Source organism: Myotis yumanensis, unplaced genomic scaffold, assembly GCF_028538775.1.
Source record: "Myotis yumanensis isolate MYYU_CA2020_CCGP unplaced genomic scaffold, mMyoYum1.0.hap1 SCAF_12, whole genome shotgun sequence".
NCBI lineage: Eukaryota > Metazoa > Chordata > Mammalia > Chiroptera > Vespertilionidae > Myotis > Myotis yumanensis.
Genome location: NW_027223763.1, coordinates 32,327,620 through 32,338,791, shown reverse-complemented (window position 1 = coordinate 32,338,791; position 11,172 = coordinate 32,327,620).

Genomic DNA, 11,172 nt, shown 5'->3' with positions numbered 1-11,172 from the left:
CATTTGCATGTGTTTGCATGACAATATTGTAATTTTTATTTATTAACTAGAAGCCTGGTGCATGGACTCATGCACCGGTGGGGTCCCTCAGCCTGGCCTGTGGGGATCGGGTCAAAACTGGCTTCCTGACATCCCCTGAGAGGTCCCGGAGTTCAAGAGGGAGGTTCTCGGGTGATGCACCCTGGAATCAGGCTTCCTCCTCTCTGGCTCTGGGTGCATCACCAGTGAACCACAGCTGCCAAGTCACCACAGCTCAGCAGTTCCTGCATTGAGCATCTGCCCCCTGGTAGTCATTGCACATCATAGCTACTGGTCAGACAGTCAGACAGTTGCTTAGGCCTTTATATATATATAGATTTTTGTTGGCCATTTCCTACAAATAGTATGTAAGTTTTATACAAGCAGAGATTTTAGTGTCTTTGTTTCCCTAAGATAACTCCTGTCATGACACATAGGTGGTACTCAAACATTTTTGAATGAGTGAGTGGATGAATGAAAGATGGATGTATGTTAAGGAGTTTAAGAGGTCAAGAAATTAGGCAGGTAGTTATGGTATACTGATGCTTAGAAACCAGAGGTATAACCATAGATAAGTCATTTTAACTCTCCCAAGCCTTAGATTACTTATTTCTAAACTATCTGATACTAGAGGCCCGGTGCATAAAGATTGATGCACTGGAAGGGGGGTCCCTCAGCCCGGCCTGCCCCCTCTTACAGTCTAGGAGCCCTCAAGGGCGGGAGGTGACCTAGTGATCAGGGAAAGGCGACGCCCCATCACACCTCTGCTGCTGCCATTGCCGGCAGCACAAGCCTCAGCTGGCCCTGGTTACCTAAGCCTCGGGTGGCCCTGGGTGGCTGGGCAACTGCCATCCAAAGCTTGCCTGCACCTCAGGCCAGCCCTGGGTGGCTGGGGGAATGAGGGGACAGGGAGACTCCAGAGGCAAGCGACCTGGTGGGGCTGAGGGGACTGGGTGCCGCCATCTTGTGGCTGTGGGCACCACCATCTTTGAGGGTGGAGCAGTCAATTAGCATATTCTTCCTTATTGGCTGTGGGTGCCACCATCTTTGAGAGTGAGAGCGGGGCAGTCAATTAGCATATTCTTCCTTATTGACTGTGGGTGCCACCATCTTTGAGACAGTGTGAGGGTCAATTAGCATATTCCCTCTTTATTAGATAGGATAGGCTTCTTCTCCAGGTTTAGCTTAACTAATTCTTGCCTTAAAACCATAAATTATTAGTATAAATGACTTCAAATATTCTCAAATGAAAGGAGAGTTGGTTTCCTTCCTGACTTAGTTTAGGAACCTCAGAAGAAATAAGATTACCATGACTGAAAATAATAATGACTATGTTTTAATTTTCAAATGGACAACTGAGTTACCATGGTGGTAAAAAGAATCCATATCTTCAGAAATATCAAGAGTCCCTTGGAGAGGACTTCCCTCTATGCTTGCTGGAAATTACACCAAATGAAAAAAGATAAAAATAAATCTGTAGTATCAGCATCTTTGGGGTGATGGTTATTTTGTTCAATTGGATCTAGCCAGGGAACTTTTCTATAGTGGACTTTCAGAAAGCACTTTCCAAAGTTATTAGTACCTTCTCAGTTCTAGGATAGAATGTTTTGGAGACAAATAGTGGCCTTGCTGGCTTTGGGGTAGAGGGGTGAATATGGATAGAATGGCTCTACTAGCTCTCTTTGCTCACCTACAGCATCGCAGATTCACAGGGTTGATGGGGCCATAGAGGGCAGTCCTGTGCACATCCTTGCCAAGAGTCTAGCACTAGTGAGAGTGAATTTATTTGAACATCTCCCCCTGACCCCACACACCCCTAGTCCCAGTCCATTTGCCTTTTACAAAGCTTCCTTAGCAAGCACTTCCTGGTGCTGAACCAATGAATGCCTCTCATGGCTTAAATCTCCTGGGAGTGCACAGAAAAACTCTTATTCATTATGACTTGGCATCCATTTATGACTTCCTTGTGGTCTTCCTCCCACATCCATCCCTCTACAGAAAACTCTGGGTGCTTGCCAAGTACCCAGGAGGAAGGGCAAGGAACCTAGTTCTGTCTGGTGAAGCTAGTGCCCAGTCCACAATTCCCTGGTTACTCTTTAGTTGCATCAGCCTACCTGTTCTTCAGGATGCTACTCATTCTTAGCACAGGATAAAGTAACTTTTTTAAGGGATCAGGGAGATTAAAAGTGAGGTGTGTCTCCTCTTCTCCAGGAAAAATAATTTATCAGTGTTGTCAAGACAATTAAGAGAGCTTCCCACTACTCTCATATCTCAGGACCATCCAAAATCTCCTTGGGTGATGTTAAAAACAAGGAAGGGAAGGGAGTTTGGGCTTTCCACAGGATAGTAAGCTTTGCCATCTCTGATGAGAGAGAAAAAACAAGGTAAAAGGCATTGCTTATTTGTCTACTCAGCCAAGAGTGGGGGTGTCTGCTAACCTAAAGATAGCCTTAATTTTATTTGTTTTTCCTAAGGAACATCTGCTCGTACAATGATTAGGCACTGGCATTCATTAACACAGGAAGTAAAGTGTCTGAGGTTTGTGTCACTGGGAGTATTTGAGAACAAAATAAGACAGATACTTGTGGGAGTGATTTCAGAGCATTTTTCCCACTTTGCAAAGGTTCAGCCCAGGAGAATGTCTAGGATTCACTGTGGTCACTGAGAGTTCTGTTAACTGTAGTAGTCAGGAGGTCATTCTCCCTGTGAACTGGGGGACAGGATGGACGATGGATGACATTGACCATGTGTCCATGGCATGTGAATGAAGGTCTAACGAGGGCCTAGTGGCAGCAGCATCTCAGATGTTTGCTGAATAAATGAATAAATTTCTCAGGCACTCAGTGCAAAGAATACAGAACATTCTGTGCACCCTTTTTGTATTCCAAAGTGCATGTACATTTATTATGGCATTTTTTTCTTTCTAACTTTCCTATGAGGACTAGAGCACAGGCTCCCCTTATCCCATTTTACAGATAAGGGTCTGAGTTAAGGAGAGAGTCATAACTAGAAGGCAAGTTTCCTAATTCTTAGAACACAATCATCTGGCCAGTGACTTTAAGGAAAACTTCCCAGATTCTTAGTTCTCATTTATAAGATCAGAATATAGTGCCAATATAGCTTTACTCCTCGCCTCCTTCCACCCTCCTTCCTTGGTTTAAAAAAAAAAAAGCAAAAATGATGCTATCAAAATTTTGATTTTTTAACATGTTAAGTATTACATGAAAAGTGTGATAAAGAGGTAAATAATAAAATTTAAAAGTCAGTTTTTGCCCTCACAAATCTACTCTTCAATACTTAATTGAATAGTCACTTGAAAAAATGCAAAATGCAGGAACCAATTGGATTTTCCCCATTAATTAAAGGAGAGAATTGAACAACTCCATAGAGACATGATATGACATTGTTCCTTGACTAGGAGAAGAAGGTGGGAGTATATGTCACACTCTAATAAAGTTGGAGATTTGGAGCATGCCTTGGGGATGCTCAACTTATCAGGTTACAGATGAAGAAACTGAGGCACAGAAAAGTCATAAAGAGTCATGCTAGAGGCAGTGCTCACCCTTACCCCCAGGTTTCCCAATTTCCAGGGATACTACAGCTGCGGGACTTAATGTTCTATTTTATTGACTCCCTGTAACTGAAGCAAGCATTTTGATCATAATGACCCACAGTGACACGTGTGTGTGTGTGTGTGTGTGTGTGTGTACATACACAACAGGGCATATGTGCATGTATGCATGTGGGTGTGTGTCCACAGCATGCTTTATTTGTTCCTTCATCCTCCCTTCCCCCACAAAACAGACACCTATAATCAAGCACTATAAACAGCATGCATTTACATTTTAAGTATCTACAAAATAAAATTAAAATGTTTCTCCTAGCCTTGCTGTGTCTCAATAGTAAGAATGAAAAACCAAACCACATCTCTCCCTAAATTTTAGTTATCTCCCATTTCCAGATTTCACTTAGGAGCTCAGTCCCCAGTAACAGGGTTGGGAAAACTGTATAAACAGCTCCCCGTTTCCATCCCACATGCGAGCCCCCCACCTCCCAGCTCCAATCTTGGCTCTTGGAACCCGCTGCCCTCTTGGGACACAGTCCGCCCTCCACCATCCTCCAGCATCCCTCTCACGTCTTTTTAAAGAGATATTTTGGGAAGCAGCACACGCACATCCACAGACCAATTACTCAATCTCCCAGCAAGTATGGAGATGATGGAAGTATAGCCCTTCGGTCTCCTAGCAACAGCGAGGGGGAGGCTGGAAAGCGAGCTGGTTGCCCAGCACCACCCTGCGTAGAAGGCATTTGCGCATTTCTCATTTCGCTTTTGTTGCCTTTGACGGCCATTTCTAAAACCGGCTCTCAGTTCTTGGGGGAGTTTAGGCACTTAAGTTATTCATTTAAAAGATCTCTGCTGACATCCACAGGTCCTAAAATTAACATCTCAAGCTTTCACAGACCGGAAGTGTTCTAAAAATACAGAGCCCCAACTTGGTCTTCCTCCCTTGTTTGTTAGGAATGTGTCCAGTCCCCTACTTCCTCCATGCCCTCTCTTGCCTTTACACATATTCGCCCCAGATGTGGACATTCAAGCACTTTTTTTTTCTTTTTTCCAAATTTTGAACTCTGCTCTCTAGAAAAATAAAAAGATTACAAGTCACTGGGCATCTCATTCAGCTTTCTTTTTAACCTAAAAAAGACTCTAGCTGGAGCAGATTTCCACACCTGTTGTCTCAACACCTCCATGATTTTCAACTCTGCTCCACTATCCCCACAGAAAATGTGTCACTGACAAAGGAAATATTTGATTAACTTGAGTAAGAGTTGATTAAATGAGGGAGGAAAGTATGAACTAGCATGATAGCTGACCCCCTTGAGTGGAAATACCCAGGGTCACTAGGGAGAAGGCTGTTGAGTGACAAAGCAGTTATTTCTATTGCTTATGGGAGTGGGATATTTGGGGGGAAGAGAAATAGAGGTAGGATCAGAGAGAGAGAGAGAGAGATGTGGGATTTCCATTATTAATAAAAGAAAACTGAAAGGATGGGAGAGTTGAGGAGAGCTGGGACTGTTCTAACTCCAAGACCCACATCTGTTATTTCTGACCCAGCGGCCTCTCAACTTTGGAAGCCCTCAGAGGGTCAAGGCTTCTGGCAAGGCTTGAGGATAAGGGAGGGCCAATAGGAATGCCAAGGACTGAAATAATTTTTTTGAGGAATTTCCAAAGACCAGGAGGTGGGACACAGGGTGCTTTGTTCCAGGAGCACTGATTGAAAGAACAGGACAAGGCACTAAGCCTGCCCTTCCGTACTAAGTTTACCTCTTAAATATTGGGTATAGAAAATGATGGCTAAGATGAGGAGCTGGGATTCTTAGATAATCTTCCAAATTTTATGTCAGCCAAGTAAGATGCTGTTTCTCTAATAAACAGAGAAGTCTCTCCATTTTTTCTCCTCTTCCTGACTATGCCCTGGTTCACTCTTCTTTGTGTCAGGAAGTTTGCACAGATAATTCCGTTTCCATCAGCCTCCCCTTCTAGGGTGTTTACCAGGACCTTCTTTTCTAGTCCTTCTGAGCAAGTTCCAGAAATCGTGACCACCTCGCTGGAATTCAAAGCTGAACAATTTAGCTCTAAAACTCTACTAGAAAAGGAGAAGAGAGGCAATTCTCATGCTGTCTCTGAATCCCAGGACAACATCTATGGAGAGACCCATAGCCACCCAGGGGCACATGAGCTCCTTTGCATTCCTGGGCCTGACTCAGTAGCTAAACTGAGCCTGGGTTGAAAAGCTGAGGGATTGTGAGAAGTTAAAGGATGGTTGGGGGAGAGATGAAGAAGGTAGAACAGGACCTGGTCACTGCTGTGTTTATCAGTTATGCCCTAGAAGTGAGAAGTTGGGCAGAAGTAACAAGACTTCAGGAAAAGGAGTTTTACCTTCAGTTGGCCTCAGACCTTACAGGTGTGGACTATAGAAAGTCAACCTAGCTTAGTTGCCTGATCCCTGCAGGATCACTGGAATCTGCTGGTTCCACAGAGAAGGATGAATCCATCAGGACCTTCCCCTGGCTCCCCTAGCACCAGCTTCAAGAAGAATGAAATTAGAGAACCTGGGCCCTCGAAGGGCATCCACATGTGTAAGTGTGAAACAGAACAGCAGTTCATGGAAGCCCCTCTGATAGTTAAGGGCAGGGCCAGAGGCCATATCTCAGGACTGTGGATTCAAGGCCAGTCCTCTATTTAGAGTCTAAAGCCACGCTGGCTCTTTGATGACTGACCACCAGCTTAAGCTTTCTGCCTAAAGCTATGATCCTGACTCACAGGTGAAAATGGAACAAGAAGCAGGGCCAAACTTTCTGACAAGGGAGCTACGAGACTGTGAAATGACTTTCTTCCACCATTTTGCTTGGGATCAGTCGATGTTCAGTAAATCTCATGAGCTGCCTCTCAGGACTTCCCAACTTTATGGACAAATACACGCAGAGCAAAGCACAATTCTCCAAATTGTTATTTCTGAGCCTGCTGAGGTTGATTCTTTATTTCATCACTTAACTGAAGTTCTGCATGTTCAAGTTCTGCTCTGACACAGGCTTTTGTCAGGAGCCCAGTTACCATGGCAGTGCGTCCAAAATAGAACAAGTCCAACCCACATCAATAGATGGTACAATAAATAGAATAAGTACTACTTACAATACATTATTCAGTTTCTACTGGGTAATAATTTGTGCAGAGAGTTGAAAATAGCTACACCCCCCTTCATTTAATTAAAGGAAAAACAATTCCACAAATGGGAAATGCACAGTGTTTATATCAGAGTGGAACTTGTGTGGCTGTGTGGTGAAGAGGCCAGAATCATGGTTGAATTTGCTCGGAAAAACTTAATGCACAAAAGCTAGGGCCACTCTCTCTTAAAACCCAACTTATTGTGTGGTTTGGTTTGAGGCACCAGCTAAGTATGAACTAAGACTGGTACCTAAGAACCATATCAGTTTTTCCTAATAGTCAGGCGGGCATTTCTCTGTTTCCCCATGGCCATTCTGGTGTAGTCCTATTGTTCCGTGACACCTATATCCTGCTTCAGATAAAAAAAAGTGTATAAGCACTCTAATTATAGGTGACCACAGGGCTCAGGAGGCTTGTGGAAGACTCCTCTGACTCCTCTGACCTTATAGTAGTTATTTTAATGACTATTTATTGCATAATTTGGGCTGTTTATGAGCAAATAGATACCTCAGGGACTCCAGTCCACTGTATTCTCCAAGTGACTCTTCATCTTAGACAAAGTAAGCAGCTTGATTGAGAGGGAAATGCACTGCCTTTGAAATCCAGACAGGCCTGGTTTCCAGAACCAACTTTGCCTCTAACCCTGTGCAAGTCTCTCAGTCTTCATTTTATACAGATGTAAAGGGAGGGGTAACACTCTCTACTTTCATTGGCTTGCTGTGGAAATTGAACGGTGTGTAGGTACAAGTGCCTAGCACAATGTCTAGTCTATGATATGAAATTAATATTAGTGTATTTTGTTTTCCTACAACAGCTGTAGCTAACCTGATAGACATCCCAGACATTCCTTTGAAGTCATAGGCATGGGACCAGTGTAATGGCACAGGACCCCAGTCTCATAAGGGGCCACATGCTTGGTTTTATGTTCTGTTGATATCATCTTGAAATTCTTACTAATTTTATTTTTGAATTTACCCCTTGTAAATGAAGTCCAGTGGTAGAATGGAGTATGCATGTGCACAGGGGAGAGAACCAGGTAACAGTGTGCACACACAAGGCTCAGGTTCATGGACACAGCAGGCAATGTTCTGTGTGCACGCCAAGCAGTTGACCTGGCTGCCTAGTGCACACAAGCATAACTGGGACAGGTCAAGACCCTGAAGACACCAAGGGGTGCCTGGGCTGGGACAGCAACAGCAGCAGCAATGGTGACAGCCCTGGAAGAAAGGAGAGGCATCTCGTGAGTTCAATGTTGGGAGCTTTCCCATCCAGCCCGGAGCCTTTTCCTATAGCACCTGCATATATATATATATATATATATATATATATATATATATATATATATATATATATATTAACTCTCTGGCTTGAGCACCAAATAGGAACTGCCTGTGGTCTACCAGTTAACATTTCAGTAAATTATTACAAAAATTAAAGTGTAATGTTGTGATTTATAGTAAGAAATATAGATTTGGTCTCCATCCCCATTTCTGGCACAGAGCTCCTTAAACCCCTGGAATTATATAAGTCTTGAGAGCAACAAAGATGTCTTCTGTTTTGTTGATGATGCGACTTTTGGAAAGGGTGTGGGCAGGTTGCCAGGACAACCAACCATATGATTAGAAGTTTGGAACTTTCAGTCCCACCCACTGACCTCTAGTGTGGGCAGAGGGGCTAGAGTTGAATCAATCTCCAATAGCTAATGGTTTGATCAGTCATACCTATGTAATGAAGTCTTTATGAAAACACACACACAAAAATGGGATTTGGAGAGCTTCCAACTTGGTGAGCATGTGGAGTTTTGGGAGAGTGGTGAGTGGCATGCCTGGAGAAAGCATAGAAACTCCACCCACTGCTCCCATCCCTTGTCCTATGCATGTCTTCCATCTGGCTATTCCTGAGTTATATCATTTTATAATAAACTGATGATCTAGTAATTAAAATGTTTGTCTAAGTTGTGCTAGGAAGTTAAACCCAAGAAGGAGGTTGTTGAACCTCTACTCTATAGCCTGTCAGTCAGAAGCACAGGTGACAACTTTAACTTGCAATTGGCATTTGATATGTGTGTGCAGTAGGGGTTGGGGGGAGGGGATAGCCTTGTAGGACTGAGCTCTTCACCGTGGAATCTGATTCTATGTGCAGGCCAGTAGTGTCAGAATTGAGTTGAATTGTGGGACTCCCAGTTGATGTCCCAGAATTGTTTCGATTTGTGGGGAAACCACTCCTCCCTGCCACACACACACAATGAAATTGGTTCTGGAACTCCTTAGAAAGCATACACATGGGCATTGCAATGAAACATATCAGGGAGTTCCTAGAATTTTTCAAATCGTTTAGAAGCTCTGATTTTAAAACTTGCTTCAAAATTGGAAAGTAAAGAGCCAAAGGTTTAAAAGTAGAAATTATATTTAAAAATTGCTGCTTCCAATGAAAAAGAACAGTAGTTTCATACAAACTTCCCAATGAACCAATTATAAACAAGAAAGCCAATTTTAAAATTAACGTTTTCTTGTCATTGAAGATACAGCAATAGACCACATAACAGACATTTCGAGCTATATACAAATCATGAAGTCACTTTTGGGTTTTTTGTACAAACTCTACAAGTTACAGGAAATGTCAGAGAAAGCATTAAAATGTCATCTATAAATTTATGTTTAAAATTAAACACAGACTTACACAAAAATTATTTGTATAAAGAGTTAAATCTCTTAGAAAAAGATTTAGAATCATGCTTTAGATGTAGTAAAATCTTATTTTGAAATAATTTATCAGAAATTTGTCCCAATGCTGTCACAGCCTGTAATCTATCCTTCACAGCTCCAGTAATGGTGGCATCAACAGAAAGATCCCTCTCAAAATTAAAAGTTATTTGTGATACTACATTTACCAAGATCAACTGATCAATTGCTTTCACTTATATCATTGAGAATAAAGTTGCTAAGTTTTGATGAATTTGTAGAAAAGTGAGCCACAAAAAAATCACATGATCAATCAAGATATTGCATGAAGAAAGTCTTATTATTTTTATACTATATAAAATTATGGTGCCCCAAATATTAACAAACTCCACATGGCCTTTATTCCCAGTACTTTACCTCTATTACCATAGGGTCTCTCAGGCTCTATGGCCCAAATAACAGGGCTGTTTGCACTGCACTATAGTCCTGCTACAAAGCCCTTTCCTGCTATGAACACTTGAAGTTGGCAGCCTTTCACTTCACTCAGTGTGGGAGATAGACCCTAGGCTGACCCCATATTTATCCTCAGTATAATCTCCTTCCCTTGAGTGTGGGCACAACCTGTGATTTGCTTTTATTAAATAGATTATGGTAGATGTGATGGGCTGTCATTTCTTATTGTCCATCCTTGATATTTTTAATGGTGCAAATTGAGCAGTATCCCTGTTAGCCTCCCATCTATTCTGCCCCATGACCATGCTATATCCCACCAGCCATCCCCATAACTCTCTTCAGGTAAGGCCCTGCTGACCATCCAACCTTACCACTTAATATTATAATTGTGTTCCTCTGGCTTCTGATGGTTAAACATGGCTACTCGGCCTCTATTATTTTAGGATCCTATTCTCCCCATTACTATCAGTGAGCCTAACTCTGTAACAGGTCTGTCTTAGTATCAGCTCTGGCCCAAGAGAATCACTACCACTGCTGCTGGTGCCCACTTTCTAGTGTGTGAGTTGGGAGTTCTTTCTTTGGAGTAGGACTACTCTGGAAAGTTAGTCCTGCACCCGGTTCTCAGATCTCTGTGCCCTTTCTCTGAGGACATGAGAATCTCTTTGTAAAATGCCAAAGAGATCCTATGGCTTTCACACTGAACTTTCCATTAATGCTCTCAGCTTTTTATGTTCCTTTTAGAACAAACTTTATTATAATTCTTTTTAATTGTTGACAGTATTACAGATGTCCCCCATTTCCCCCCTTTACCCCTGTCTATCCAACCCCCACCCCACCCCAGCCCTTCACCACATTATTTTCTGTGTCCATGGGCTCTGCACATATGTTCTTTGGTTAATCTCTTCCCATCTCCCCACCTCCCTCCCCTCTCAGATCGTCAGTCTATTCCATGTATCCATGCCTCTGGACCTTTTTTTTTTTTAAGCCTTCACCTGAGGATATTTTTTCCATTGATTTTCAGAGAGAGTGGAAGGAAGGCAGGGGGAGAAAGAGAGAAATATCAATGTGAAAATATCAATGTGAGAGAGACATATGGATTGGTTGCTTCCTGCATGCACCTGACCGGGCCTGGGGATCGAACCTGCAAACCAGGTACATGCCCTTGACTGGGAATTGAACCTGAGACCCCCCAGTGCACAGGCTGATGTTCTAACCACTGAGAAACACTGTTCATTAGATGCCACATATGCGTGAGATCTTGTGATACTTGTCTTTCTCTGACTGGTGTATTTCACT